At 38.8% G+C, this 15,441-nt stretch overlaps 1 long non-coding RNA gene across 1 annotated transcript; it reads left to right on the top strand.

Annotated features, from left to right (window-relative positions):
• The first annotated feature begins 1,887 nt into the window (after positions 1 to 1,887).
• Positions 1,888 to 5,029, top strand: LOC128080481 (uncharacterized). The gene is made up of 3 exons (XR_008206696.1): positions 1,888 to 1,970; positions 2,062 to 3,188; positions 3,291 to 5,029. It is a non-coding gene; the product is annotated as an uncharacterized LOC128080481 (long non-coding RNA).
• The last annotated feature ends 10,412 nt before the right edge of the window (positions 5,030 to 15,441 follow it).

Genomic DNA, 15,441 nt, shown 5'->3' with positions numbered 1-15,441 from the left:
TGAGATCTTCTTTGTGAGGTCACAGCAAACTTGCAGAGAAAACCCCCAAACTAGAAAACAACACCCCAAACTCACACCACTTTTATGAAAGAATCCTCCTTGACATTTTTTCATGAATTAAAAAAAATAGAATTATCTGAGTGAAGAACCTGTAGAGGGAGGGAGAGAAAGGGAGAATCTTGCAAGCTCAGAGTGATATATACGTAAAAGTGCCTCATGGGAAGAATATCACAAATTTTACAGCTTTTGCCAAGAACGAAGGAGTTCAAGAGTGTGACATTGTACCCAGTGTTGTTTTCCTTCTCTTTCCTAAAGATAGCAGATGTGACAGAAGTTACTCTACACAATTTTTGATGAATGTGGCTATAACGGCTGAGCAACAAGTTACTATATATTTAGCAGTGACTTACTTAATTCTTGGGAAAAATCCAGTGTTTGCTGTTTAAAGTGGTTAATACCTTTGCAAGCTTCCACTCTTCTACATCAGTCCCAATCCTGATGCTCTTGTCTCCTTACAGAAAAGGAAGACCAAAAGGAGTTTTCTGGGTGTTCCCTTCTTTTACTGGTTTGGACCAAACTTAGTGGCCTGTTAATGTAGGTAAAGGTGAGTGGGGGTTGGAGGAAAATGTTTGTCAACTGGATTGATCATGTTGTATTATACTTTGGATGTCTTGAAACTCTGTTTCAGCGCTTCCATCTTCTTCCTATTTCATTGCTTTTTTAACCCAGATATTGCAAGAACAGTTCCAATCTCCACCTCAGAACAACCTCTCTGTTGCTCTACCTTAAATCTTGTGAACTTTTGTCTGAAGGAGAGTGGGGAACTGAGTGGGGATTACAGGTAGATTCCAGGTCCAATAGTTTTACAAATATATAATCAGACATAACAGCCACTTAATATTTGAACATACCTGATAATGGTTTCCCTTCTTCTGTGAAAGTATATGTAAGCATAATGTAATGGCTTTAACATTTGTGGGGGTTTTTTTTGCTATGGTAGTGTATGCAATGTTACCGAATATCCCATTTTGTAGAGGAGCCTTTTGGGTGACTTTGGTTTTGACCCACATGCTTGTTACTACTGATGCAGTAACAGAGGTTTTTCTTTACACACGGACCATATTTCTTACCACAAAGATTTAATATGAAGAGATTAAATTTAGAAATAGATGGGAAAAAAAATGAAAGAGAAAAAGAGTGATAGGAGTTGCCCAAGGTGGCAAGATGGCTTTAGAGACTTGTATTCTCCATTCTTGATATCTTTTAAGTTTCATTCTTTAGGAGCATAGAAATACTCACGTAGGCATTCTCTAACAATGTTTAAATGTAATTAAAAACAGTATTTGTGGTTATTGGTACTCAGTGATCATAAATGTGTTGCACTACAACTGACACTATTTTTTTAGAATGCTTGTTTTTTCAACATTTTATGGGTGTGAACCAAAACAGAACTGGAGGGCATGTGGAACCGAACACTGGGAAAGATGTGAGGGAATAGTCTTCTGCACAAAAATATGTATAAGAAAACAAATGAAATTCCCTAGAGCACTACCTGGAACCTTCCAGGGACACGATGACTTGTTTCTCTGCCACAGGTATGTGGCATCCATCTAATTCAATTAAAGTATGCAGACAGAGGCTGTGAAGTCTTGTAAGCAAACAAGTAGAATGCACTAGAAAAGTCCAGTTAGTGGGAAAGGAGCTGGAAAGAAAACAATACTATGAAATATTTTTAGGGTACTGTTAGGTCATGGCCTGTACCAATGATTGAGCACCTGGTGAAGGGGAATAGCCAGTTCTGGGAGCACAGGTGCCAGCAATTCACCTGTGCAACTGTAAGGAGTACACCCAGGGCCAACTCCTCCCTAAACTCATTTAAGGGCTGGCAGCCAAAGGGAAGCATCTCTACTTAGAATTTGCCTCCTTTGGGAATTTTTTAGTGAGATGTTATCCTCAGAATGGGGTAAGATGTTCCTTCTTTATTACTGGATTATGATCAGTGCATTTGTTAAGTGATCTGAATACTGGTCTGTGGCAGCTATATTCTCCTCCTGACAGGAGTAGGTCAGATAGAGAGCAGAACGATGTCAAAGGCTGCACTGAAGACTAAGTCCTAGCAGGAATGAACTAAGAGAGTACATGAAGTGCTGAGTGACCTGAATGAAAGACACAGATGGCTGACCCAATAGCGCATATGTTGCAAACAATTTGGACTTCCCTGCTTAAGGCTCAAATTAAGGGAAGTAGTATATGACTAAGTCCCAAGTTGGAACGATGAATAATCTACTCCCTGCCCCTGAGAATCTAGAACCAGGAACCCACAAGGTAAAATGGTCTTGAAAAAAGCCCAAGTGGGGGCAAAATGGTGCAGCCTACTTGCACCATAGAGGCAATTATTAGTAGGGGGAGGAATGGTCATACCACAAGGAATTTGCATGTGGTCCTCAGAAATTGTGAAACACAGATTCTCATCACAAAGGTGACCCTAATTATATCATTTTGGCAGATCAGAGCCCCCTCCATCCCCTATTTAGTACTTGGTATAATTATCCAACTGTCAATTAATGCCAAAGAGCGTGGTATAAAAGGCTTGGATGTGCCCCTGTCCAAATGGAAATCTTGATACACAACAGGAAAATGGCATATATTTCACTGTGGAGGGTGGATCTGCCTATTTTAGTGTCAAACACCTGTTCTACTCCCCCTGAGATTCTCAGCCTGTCAGAATGACCAAAGGAGACAGAAGCAGCATTGGGTTTCAGTGCCACTGAAGAATTATCAAGACATCTTGTTCATCAATGACTCTTAATGACAGATTTCTGAATTTTTGAAGGAAGCTGTACAGGACATTGAAAACTAGGGACTCTGTGTTGTGATGAAAACTGCATCAACGTTGTGACTACAATTATGAACCAGACTGTAAAGGAAAGCTGGTCCTCTCTATGCTCAGTCAATTGTCCAAGCTGCGAAGGGGTGGAGTATAAGGGAATTAATGGTTGTGGCCTGAACACCTGCTTCTGATGGAGTACCTGATGAAGGGGAGTGGGTAGCCTTGGGAGCACAGGTGCAAGCAATTGCCTGTGCAATCCCTAACCTTATTTAAGGGTTCTCAGCCAAGGGAGGAGCATTTCTACTTGATGACTGTTTCCTTTGGAAGTTTTTCAATGAGCTCTTCTCCTCAGAAATGGGTAAGCTATTTCTTTTTATTTACTGGATTGTGAACAGTACCTTTCTTCAGTGATCCTAAAACTGATTAATGGCATCTATATTTTCTGTGTTGTACAATACAGATGTGAAGTTGAAAAGACCACCAAGATCATCTAGTCCAGCTGTGATGACAAACCTAGTTGAAAAAAGTATGCTTTTAAAAAATTTCTGGCTTAAGATGTTGTGTGACTGCTTTGAATGGGCAAGGATCCCATCCAGTAAGAGCAGTAGCCATTGGCATTTTGTGGGGGTTTAAGAGCCAGGATTGTATTTGCTTAATATCTTGGTTGCATTGCTAGTAGCTGCCACTGGAGCTGAGAGGAGCTGTTGAGCTTTCTTGAGTCCTCTCCAGAGCAAGCTGCAGACACCCTGCTCTTCCCAGCTCCTTTTTTCTGGGCAGGCCCTTTGGCAGCAGCACCTCCAGGTCTGTCTCACTCCTGGCACTGCCTTCTCTCTTCTCAGCCAGACCAGTCCCAGTAAACAGAAAGTCAGGGAATGTGTGGTGAGGACTGGCTACCAAGCAAAGTGGGTTATTACAAGCTCTGTTGCAGAAGTAAGCTCTGGAGGGAGGGAAGTGCTCCAGAAAGGAATACAGGGATGTGAATAGTGGCCCCTCTTCAGGTGAGAGCTCATGGGAGGGCCTTTGATATTCATGAAATCCTGGATTGAAGAAACCAGTCTAGAAAACTGCTTAAGATAGGCTTGTAGGGATGAGCGTAAAGACACTGAGGATCTGGAGGGGCTTGTGCACTACAGAGCCTGAAGCTGATAAGCAGAGCTTTGAACAGAGAAAGGGGAAAGCTGTAACTGAGATGAAAGAGGCATTTTTAAATAAAAGAAAACAACTTGTCATGTAACCAGACAGTTAAGGGAGTGAAATACTTGCCTCTGATAGAGTTTTTCTTAGTTCAGAGATAGGAGAAGCCTATGTCAGCAGCGAGCATTGAACAAACGGAATGAGGAACAGGCAAAGCATCAATCATCTTTATTAAATGATACTGAATGTCCACAGTCCTTAACTAGACCCAGCTATACTTGCTACTAGGTTAACACAAACACTAATCTACCATCATTTGAGCATAATATGTTAATAGGGCAGCTTTTCCTTCCCTGATGGGAAGTCTGACAGAAATAGGCAGGTGCATGGGTACCAGAGGAGAGGCTCCCACTGACTTATCAGAGCAGCAGGAAAGCCAGAAAGACCTCATCACACATGCCACTTATTTTGCTGGATGTTGCTTACTTCTGGCTGCACAAAGTGCAACAAGAGAAATGGAGCCCCAGGAATGGGGAGTGGATGTGTTTGTTTCTCCTTAACTGTGTGCATGTCTTCATTTGCTCAACACTTAAATCAGTTACAAGACACTTGTTGACTGGCAATAAATATTTCTCAGCTGATAGCTAGGTCACCTGCTGCAGAAAGATGTGAGATGATTCTAAGAAGCCATTCTGAGGCATCTACTGCTACCATGCTCATCTTGATATGGGCTGGTTGAGCTGGCTAAATCACTATGCTCCAATTCATAAGTAAAAAAAAACGACAGGATAATAAGTTTTCATGGAATTCAGGAGTTCAGATTTCTTTCAAGTCTTAGCATATGCAGATTTTTCCCATAGTAAGCACTTTGCTGTTCTGATAGACATTGGTTACTTCAAAAGAGAGCCTAGATTTGCACTCCAGAATGGTTTGCTTTTGTGGTTTCTTCTTTTCCTTCCTGTTCTATTATGGTTGAAGAAACAAAAGAAATGTTATTCTGTTAAAAGTGGGCTTTGTTCTTGTGGGATAACAACTTCCTTAAATTTATTACTTTTTAAACAGGTTTGTTTTTTTTTTTTTCTTTTTTTTTTTACAAAGAAATTGACTTTTTTTCTTTTGTATCCTGTGAGCCACTTCATTCCTTCCCAATGCGTGTTTTTATAGAATTGTTTGAGTTGCAAGGAGCCTTTAAACATAATCCAGTCCAACTCACCTGCAGTGAACAGGCACATCTACAGCTTGACCACGATGCTCAGAGCTCTGTCCAGCCTGATCTTAATTTTTCCTGTGGATGGGACATCACCTCTCTGGGCAACCTGTTCCAATGCTTCACCGGTTTTGCAATGTTCAGGTGATCCAGAAACAGGATTTTTGTTTTAAATTAATAAGTGAAATTTCATAGCACAGATAATAAACTACTGTAAGAAAGTAATAAAAGAGCCTTTAATGTAAAATTCAGATTTGTATGCCTAAGGGGAAAATATTCTATAACATTTTCAAGAGCTCTTAAAAGCAGAAGAGAATGTGTTTCATTCAATTGGCAGATACGACTCTTGCCCTCAATGGTCGTTTCCTAAATGTCGCTGAGATCTCAAGGGGCTGAGTTGAATAGTTGTTCTTGAACTTTTACCCTGAAACTCTTGAGTAAGGTTGAGCTGACATATATAATCCCACAAGGAGCCAATGGAACAGCTGAAAAAAAAAAAAAAAGGAAATGGAATTTATGGGCTTATGCAATTAAACATAATATAAGCTGCTTTGTCTTTTCCTTGAGTTCCTGTCTTCGGTTAAAACACTGTTTTGTTCTGCTATAAGCTCCAGCCTGTACAGCTGTGATGCAAAGAAAAGGAAAGAAGAAATGCAACTGTAAAAGTAAGCTAGACAGTCTGAAGGATACAGCTGTATGAGGGTTTATATTAGTTTTCTTCGTGTCAGAATAAAATCTGAGAAGACAATACCCCTTGTGCAAGAGGATATTGTTCTACAGAAGCTGGTTAAATGGATCACTTTGTGTTTGATCATTTTTAGCAAAAACCCTGGGAGCTTTGAAACAGAGTTGAACTTGCAGGAGAATCTATAGCTTTTTACAAAATGGATTATACTAGTGTCTTCCATTGTTTCTTTGTACTTCAGTTTAAGAATGTCACATAAATCACAGGAGATGAAGCCAATTCCTTCCCTTTTCAAATTCCTCCCAGATGAAACCTGAATATAGCCCCCAAATTATGGGGGTAACAGATATGCTAAGATAGTCTCTTTTTCATCTTGCTAAAAATATTTTGTCTTGTTCAATTTTGTAACTAGAATATAACTTTAGGTCAAAGGGGATATCTGAGTGTTCATTTGGCTGGAATATTTTTGGGGGTAGGAGGAGAGAAGGTATGGCTGTCAGTATGCTGTTTTCTATAACTATTTATACAGTTTAAAACTTGGGGATGTTCAGAAATTTAGTTTCATAGAATCACCAAGGTTGGAAAACCTCCAAGATCATCCAGTCCAATCATTCACCTACCACCAACATAACCCCATTAAACCATGTCTCTCAGTACATCTGAACGTTCCTTGAACACCTCCAGGGATGGTGACCCCACCACCTCCCTGAGCAGTCCATTCCAGCACTTGACTACTCCTTTGGAGAAGAAATGTTTTCTAACATCTATCCTGAACCTTTCCTGGTGCAACTTGAGGCCATTCCCTCTAGTCCTAGCATTAGTTACATGGGAGAAGAGGTCGACTCCTACTTCAATTATCTGAAAGGAGGTTGTAATGTAGATAGCAATAAGGTCTCCTCTAAGCCTCTTCTTCTCCAGGCTGAACAATCCCGCTTCCTTCAGCTGCTCCCCATAAGACCCATGCTCCAGAGCTTTACTAGCTTTGTTTCTGTAAAGGAGTTTGTTTCTCTCATTATTTTTTTTTTGTAACTGTGTATTAAATCCAAATCACACAGTTCCATCTTGCTTATTTTTGGTGAGAAATGATTTGCTAATCAATTTCTTTGTAATATTTCCTCTATATTACCTGTAGGAAAACACTGATCACTTTATGAACAGAGAAGTAACTACTGGGAGAGGCTGACAAATGAAACTAGAAGGTCTAATTTCTGTTCTTTGGAAACATTCTTGCTTCATAAGCTATTTTGCTTAAGAGAAAGTAATAATTAAGCTTTAATTCTCCTGAGACTTGATCCTTCTTCATACAGAAGAAGACTAACTATCTGTATAAGTTGGAAAAGAAAAAAGCATGCAATTTTAAACTTGTTTGTGATGAGCAAAAGCAGCTGGTTGGGGAGAGAATTGGCTTTCTTGCTTCTAGTTGCTGCATCTTACTGGAATAGTTAAGCATCATCTCTTGATTGTCTCTTCTAATACTCCATAACTGCAAAGCTTTATACATCTCTTCTAGGAATTCTAATAATTGGGTACTCCCTGGACTCTCCCTCATTAGTGTTCACTTGTATTGAATGATGCTGGAGAAGAAGCTTTGCCCTGGCAAGAGCATAGCTGAACGAAGTGAACGTGTGTTATGCTCCTGTTTGTGCATTTTATTGTGGTGCTTCTCTTACTGTGCCATAGCAATCACCTGTGGATAACAGGTGATGAACCTCAGACTTTCTCTTAGTACTGCAGTAAGCCAGCTGTATCACATAGAAGGCATCTTGAACTTAGTTTTATTTTTTGCACCTGTGATTAGATGGATGCAAGGCCAAATTATTCTTTCACTTACCTACAGTTCCATGTGCTATGAAACTAACATATTTCTTGATGCACGAGCTTGTGGATGATTACCAGAATTCTTCAGTTCTGTGGGATTTAGTTAAATCAATTGAAGCTGTTTCAAGGTTGCCACTTGGCTTTCAAGTCCAGAATGAGTTTTCGGGGCTTGAGTAAAATTTCTTAATTAAAGAGATTTCATGAATGTTTTCATGTGCCTGAATGTTGTTTGAAGTATTAAGATCCATCAGAGTATTAATTATTGATGAGCCTATAGGCAATTACTCAGTATGTATTAAAAAAAAAAAAAAAAATTAGTCAAGGAACTCTTTACAAAAAAGAAAAAGTTAATGTTGAAGGGAGGTGGTGGTATGTACTTGTTAATTAACTAGTAATGTAACTTGGTCTGATCAAACAATGTTTAAAGAGAAAGAATATCATGGGAGTGAAAACTAGTCAAAACAAGCTGGTGAATATTCATCAAGTAAACACATCCATGGGGATGTTAGAACTCAGCTTTGCAGGTAAAGCTTACCTTTGGCAGCAGTGTTGTTTTAGACCTGATTACTATGGATCTGACTGGCCTCTGCTGGCAATGACAGAAATACTTCAGGAGAAACACGTGAAACAGTGTGAAACAAGTAGCAAGCAATTCATTTTTCTACTCTGCCTCTCTAAGGAATTTCTAGTTCTGGTCTGCACCTGTTGTGCTACTTATTGTTGGACTTATCTTCAAAGAAACCAGCTCTTCCTGAAATAATTGATACTTCTGGCCTTTAGTTATTATGGTTGTACTTAGTTCAGAAGTGGTTTTCAGTAGCATCATTGAACTCTTTCTAAAACCTCACTCTGGATAGTTATTGTACAGATAGATTTGCTGCTTATTTGCATCAAAGGGAAGAAATCAAATAATTATTGTGTATTTAGCAAGACATAATTACAAGCAATTAGTTCTGTCACAAGTATACAGTTGGTTTTTTTTCTGTATATTTCCTGGTTACAAATAATGAAAAATGGTTTATATTTAAGCAGAATTTGAGATAGGTATTATGCTTTAGAACAAACTTCCAACAATTTATGAATAAAGGATATGTTATCTGCCTGATTTTAACACACACAAGTTTATATGAGGTCTGCAGTAAGTTTACTTTTATCACTATTAATTTCAAGCTGCTTCAGATTTTTCTTTTTTTAGCAGAAATTTCATTTTCCTATGAGCTCAGGAAAATGCTACTTGCCCCCCTGTCTGTCCTTACCAAACAGAGCTCTTGCAAATAAGATCTCTCTGTGGCATATCCGTTGCTTACATTGCTATGTAGGATGTAAAATTCTACAAATTACATTAATATCAAAAGCTGGGCAGAGAGGGCTTTGCTTTGTTCATGTGTTAGGAAGAGCTGCTCAGTTCCAGAGCCAGAAATTCAGCAGCATGACACCAGAGGCATCAATAATTCAACTGCTTGTTGATAGTCACAGCAGAAGCATTCCCAGGACAAGCTAACAAGTTGATGAGCTCTTTGCTCTCCTTCTGTAGGAAGTGAATTCCAGAATAAGGCTGCAGGTTTGCTTGTCAGAGTAATTCAGCATGCACAAATATCTGTAGAACTCCTGCAGACCATGAGATTCTTTGTGTACAAACGGCAATGATTTGATCATTATTTTTTTAATGTGATCCTGAGTAGAGTTTGATTTTAATTGCTTGCCTGCATCCTATTAAACAAACATAAAGGCATTAAAAAAATCTTACTGGAAGGGAATTTCAGAATAGAAAAATCAAACAGTATTTATTCCTCAATGGAAATTAGTTCTGTATTTTAGATTTTTTTTTTTTTTTTTTATTTTTATTTTTTTAAACCTTATTTCATCCATTGTGAAGCAAAGAATTCACTTGACCTTCTTGGGTAATATTTCATATAGTAGAATATGAGTCCCTCCGTAAACTCAAACTACACACAGTGAATGACCAAATATTTGAGCTACCATTTGTCCAAATCCCTTTTCTCTGGCTGTTCATCAGCACTTACTTGCTCGTAGTCTTCTAGAAGGATTATGCTTTTAGGCCAAAGAATTTTTTTTTTTAAGAACTTTGCAGATGAATTTATTTTACTGAAGTTTAAAACAAAATACAACCCTGTTTGTAATGGAGATTAACCTCAGAACTTACCAAGTGAATAAGGAGTTCAGTTCAGCATGTAAAAAACTTGGCTGGTTTAGCTGGGCACTTCAGATGTGCTAAACTCAAGATGAGGAATGGAGATGACAGGTTTCCATAGTTGTTATGTTGTGATCAATTCTGATTAGCTGGCTCAAACTACTGATTTAAAAAGGTGTAACAGGTGCTTACAAAAGAAGAGGCAGGAGCTGACAGATGATCTCTGTGAGACCACACAATTGCTACAAATGCTGCTTTTCACACATGTGTTTTGGTATTACGTTGTTCTGTCTCAAAACAGTGGATTGAAAGGCAGATTTCCTTGGTATACAGGATGTTTTCCATTAGTTTTGATAGGTCTTGGTATTTATGAAGATGACAAGACCAGCAGGAACATTAGATTACAAGGGTAACTCTGAAAAGGTCAGCAGGTCTGACACACAATTTGTCTTGCTCAATTAAACTCCATATTGATATCCTGCTTGTCTGACTGGTATAAACAATGTGTGGGAAATTATTGTATGGGGGTTTTTTTTGTGGCAACAGGGTTAAAAAAAAAAAAATAATCAGACCACTGAACAACTTTAATGACAAAACTGATAAACATTTAAGCTACAGTATCTGATCCCTTGTTGGCTTTGATCATTAGCTCCTGTAGCCTACTTGATTTGAGAATTTAACTGGCAAAAGAAGTGTCCAGCTGTGATATGCGTAAAGCAATTAAGAAATGTTTTATTTTCATTACTTAACTGAATAGACAGATAGCTAGAATTAATCAGAAATGCATTACGCATACTCACTGCATCTTTCTTAATCTAATGCCTGTTACTATGATTCAGCATCATATGGCAGAAGTCAATATATTGACCCGTATAATGTAGCAAAATGTTTGCTCCACCTATTTCCTGTGTTTGCTGTTCAGAAGAATATAAAGAACAGCTGTCTATATCAATTTGCTAGGAAAACTGAAGGGAGGATAAGTGCCTTAAATTTAAATAAAATATCTCCAAGCAGCAAATAATTCAGGGGAATTAGAGTTTCAAATCCAAATCCATTTCAATTATCAATTGTGGTTTATCAATATCCAAGGATTTCCTGTAACTTCATGTTCCAACAACCTTGAACTTAAATGGGAAAGAATGAGAGACTGGGAGATAATTTTCTTCATTTGGTCACAGTAACCTACCCGATTATTTTGTGAAATGGACCTTCTTAATCTTAATGAAACTGAAATACTCACTTCTAATTCCACAGTGCAAAAGAACATTGCAGAAATTGGAATAATACTTCCAGCCAGTCCAACTGCTGCTAGGGAGCATCAAAGATTTATAGAACTGTTAAGGTTGGAAAAGACCTTTAAGATCATCCAGTCCAAGCATCAACCCATCACCACCAATGCCTGTTAGGCCAGTTCCCTCAGTGATCCAGCTCAACATTTCTTGAACACCTCCAGGAACAGTGACTCCACCACCTTCCTGGGCAGCCTGTTCCAAGCCTCACCTTTCTTTCTGAGGAGAAGTTTTTCCTTAAATCCAACCTGAACCTCCCCCAGCACAACTTAAAACCATTAGCTCTCGTCCTATCACTATTACTTGTCAGAAGAGGCTGATCTCCACATTGTAAAAAAACCTTCTTTCATGTGGCTATAAAGAGTGGTAAGGTCTCTGCAAGTAATATTTGGAATAACAATGTTTTTTAAATCTTTCAATAGGTAATTAAAATTAATGCATGAAGCTTCTTCCATTCACTATTTACTTCTATAATGCTATTTAATGTTTTTCTTAATCACCTTTTTTAACATTCATTTTAGAGTCATAACTTTTTTTTGGTGGGTGAAATATTGAATTTATCAACTAATTGAAACTTACATGCTAATTTTGACTTAATATTTCTGTAACAATGATTAAAATCTTTAAAGAAGTTTTTAAATATTTAAGAATTTTTGTTTTCTACCAAACCATTTTTGATCTCTAGTAACTTGCCTCACTCCAGCTTGGCTCTCGAGCAATAAAGAAGTCTGTCTGTCAGGGGAAATGTTTTCACAGTAAATGATGGAAGATTTAAACTGGATATAAAGAATATATATTTTTTTTATGATAAGGATAGTGAGGTACTGGAACAAGCTATCCAACAAAGTGGTGGAAGCCCTGTCCCTGGAGACTTCTAAGGTCAGGCTGGATGGGGTTCTAAGCAACCTGATGGAGCTGATGGTGTTCATTCCTAGGGAGTTGAACCAGATCTTTAGGGGCTCGGGTGATTCTATGATAATGTAATTCTGTGAAAAGTATTATACCTCTTTCTGAGAAAAGAGGCTCCAGCCTTGCCTGTTAGTGGCAAGTGGTAGAATTATATAGCAAATAAACAAGGATAGTAAATCTTAGATCAGGTTAAATGCAGTTCTGCTTCCCTCACTGGTAATTGGCTGTATGTGTTGCTTGCCTTTTGTATCAGGAACTCAGAAAGACATTGATTACTTATGCTGCATATGATCCTTTAATGTACGTTTATGGCCTATATTCCTTTGTAATTGAAAATTACAGTGCTGTACAGGAGAGATTAGTTCTGTTCCTGCTATTACTATGCTTTGCAACTTAAGCTTAAACTTCTTAAATTCTTTTCACATTATGGTTGCCACTGCACTAATTGCCTAGTACTTGGAAGAATCCCTCTGAATATAAAATAGCAGATCGGGTCTGTGGTTTTAATCAGTCTTGAGATATGAATCAGGTATCCAGAGGAGGGCCTCTAAGATAATCAGAGGGCTGGAGCACCTCTACTAGAAAGAAAGGTTGAGGGAACTGGGCTTGTTCAGCTTGGAGAAGAGAAGGCTCTGGGCAGACCTCCTGGCCTTCCAACACTTGAAGGGAGTCTATAAAACAGGAGGGGGAATGGCTGTTCATCAGGGTGGGTAGTGATAGGATGAGGGGGAATAGTTTTAAATCAAGGCAGGGGAGGTTTAGGTTAGATACTAGGAGGAAGTTCTTCACACAGAAAGTGGTGTCACACTGGAACAGGGTGCCCAAGGAGGTTATGGATGCCCCATCCCTGGAGGCATTCAATCCAGGCTGAATGTGGCTCTGGGCAGCCTGGTCTGGTGGTTGGCAACTCTGCACATAGCAGGGGGGTTAAAACTAGGTGATCTTTCAGGTCCTTTTCCGCCCAGGCCTTTGCATGATACGGTTCTATGAATATTTCTGGGGTGAAGGGGCTCTTAAACTAACACAGTGAAATTTTAATAGGAATTCATGCCTGAAAAGCTTATGCAGGACAAGACTTGTGCAACTAAATAAAAAGATCAATCTTGTCTATATAAAGAAGAGAAGAAGGAACTGCAGTTAGTCCAAAGGCAAAAACACTAGACCTTAAAAGATCTTTTGGAAGAGATAAGTGATATGCTTGTCTTGTATTCACCTTGGCATTCTTGTGCAGAAAGTCTTCAAGATTTTTGTTAATATGAAAACTGTAAATGTAATGCAGAGTTGGTATCCATTTAGGTAAAATACATTAGGTTTGTTTGATTCAGATTTATGCAAAATCAAGTAACAGAAAAATGGGAAGAAAAGTATTTTTTACTTTAAACTTCCCATTAGATGTAATGCTGATGATGAAATCTTACTCTATACTTCAAAAAATAAAGATGACTTGTCATACTTGAAGCAGAGACCAATTCTGAGCCACATATTTGCTAAGACTTTTCATCTACTCAAATGTTTTGAAGTATTTTATTAGAATGAAAAATCTATTGGTCTTCAGGTAGGAAATTGTTCAGAGGTGTCTTACGAGGCAGAACGTAGTGAATGCTAGTGTGTACATATCTTCTAGTATAGAGGCACATTCATAAGCCAGTATATATACTGGGCAGTAATTTGATGTAATGATAAAAATCCAGTTTTAAAATAAAGAAAAATAAGTGTCAAAACCTTGCCCTTATAGGCTCCCCAGTTGATATAAATAAAATCTCTGTTCTAGTGACCCTAAGCACCTCCAGGTTTAATCAGTATGAGCTCTGAGTTACCTGTAACCCAAGTTACAACAGAAATGCAGACAAATTTCTCTGCTGTTGGCGATCTGAAGCCAGTGGTCAAGTATATATGGCAGCACTTTCTGAAGGACATTTTTAGACTCTAAAACTGTATTCAATTCTTATCATTACAATGATGTAGCAGATAAACCTTTGGTCAGTATGGAATCCAAGAGAAGAGTAATTAGTATTTCTCATTGCCTTGTACTTTCTGCTTACATCATCCACTCTTAAATGTACTATTTTCTGGTAACTCTGCTTGTGCATATATTAGTAGTCTAATATATTTGACAGCTTCAAACCTTTAAAATAGAAGATTTTCTGATATTTTCTCTTTCTGTAAGAAAATATCTCTTCTTGCACTAGCAATTACCCCTTGATGATGATAAACATTCTCTATCTAAATGATGCAGCAGCTTAATTAAGTGTTTAATATACAGAATTGTGTATGGATTTTTTAAGTATCGTCTAAAGTTGTTCTGCAAGAGATAATTCACTTCCTCTGGAATAGAGGTGTTCCTTGGCAGAAGGACTTGTTTTGTTGCTTGATTGGTAGTTTACTTGGTGTATTGTTTCGTTGAGCAGTGAGTTAGTTATGGGCAATGACTAAGTAACACAAAGGCTTACACATGTGTGCTTACACACAGATGTAAGCACTAGATTGCAATTACCAATACTGTTCAGTTTGTTAATATGACCTCTGGTATCCTTCTGGGGTCTGTAACACTGGCCCAGAATGCCATCAGGGTGACTTATACATGTGAATCTTTTTCTTTGATGAGTTTCAAATGTGAGTACACCAATATGCATTCAAAAAACTATGGATGAGTGACAATACAGACTTGTTGACCCAGGAGCAAAGACTTTTTTTTCCTCTACCACTACCTTCCTCCTTTGCATGTTGTTGGTGGGCATCTCACAAACCTGATGAACAATACACAACTCAGAGGTACAGGTACCACTGGGCATTGGAAGACAATTACTGATTGTGCCTTTCTCTATTGCTCTGCTTGACTCCAAAGAGAGAATTATTTTGGATTCCTGTATTGTCTCCTTAAGTGTGTGAGTAATGGACTAGAGGACTGGTCTGTCTGGAGGATAGTCTGTCACCAGCACTGACACTGTCACCTGATGGCAGACTCCTGAGCATAGCTGTAGGGAAAAACATTGCTGTTTCTGGGCTTGCTCCCCAGGTTGAAAGGATCTCCAGATACTGACAGGAGAGGAGTAGCTCCTGGCTCTGTTTATGGAGCAGTTCTCAGGAAATCACAAAGAATGCACTGCTCATAAAGACACAGACCACATCTCTGACAAGACCAGTTCCAGGCTGTTCTGGGAGACAAAGTGGTAGGGGAGATTCAGATTGGATATCAGGGGGAAATTCTTTACAGAGTGGTGAGGTACTGGAACAGGCTGCCCAGAGAGGTTGTGGATGCCATGTCCCTGGTGGTGTTCAAGGCCAGATTGGATGGGGCCCTGGGCAGCCTGGTTTAGTATTGAATGTGGAGATTGGTGGCCCTGTGTGTGGCAGGGGGGTTGGAGATTCATGATCCTTGATGTCCCTTCCAAGCCATTCTGTGAAAGTGGTTAGATT

This window comes from Tympanuchus pallidicinctus, unplaced genomic scaffold, assembly GCF_026119805.1.
Source record: "Tympanuchus pallidicinctus isolate F22 unplaced genomic scaffold, pur_lepc_1.0 scaffold2, whole genome shotgun sequence".
Classification (NCBI taxonomy): Eukaryota; Metazoa; Chordata; class Aves; order Galliformes; family Phasianidae; genus Tympanuchus; species Tympanuchus pallidicinctus.
The sequence above is the reverse complement of the archived record's forward strand: the minus strand, read 5'-3'. Positions and strand labels throughout refer to the sequence as shown.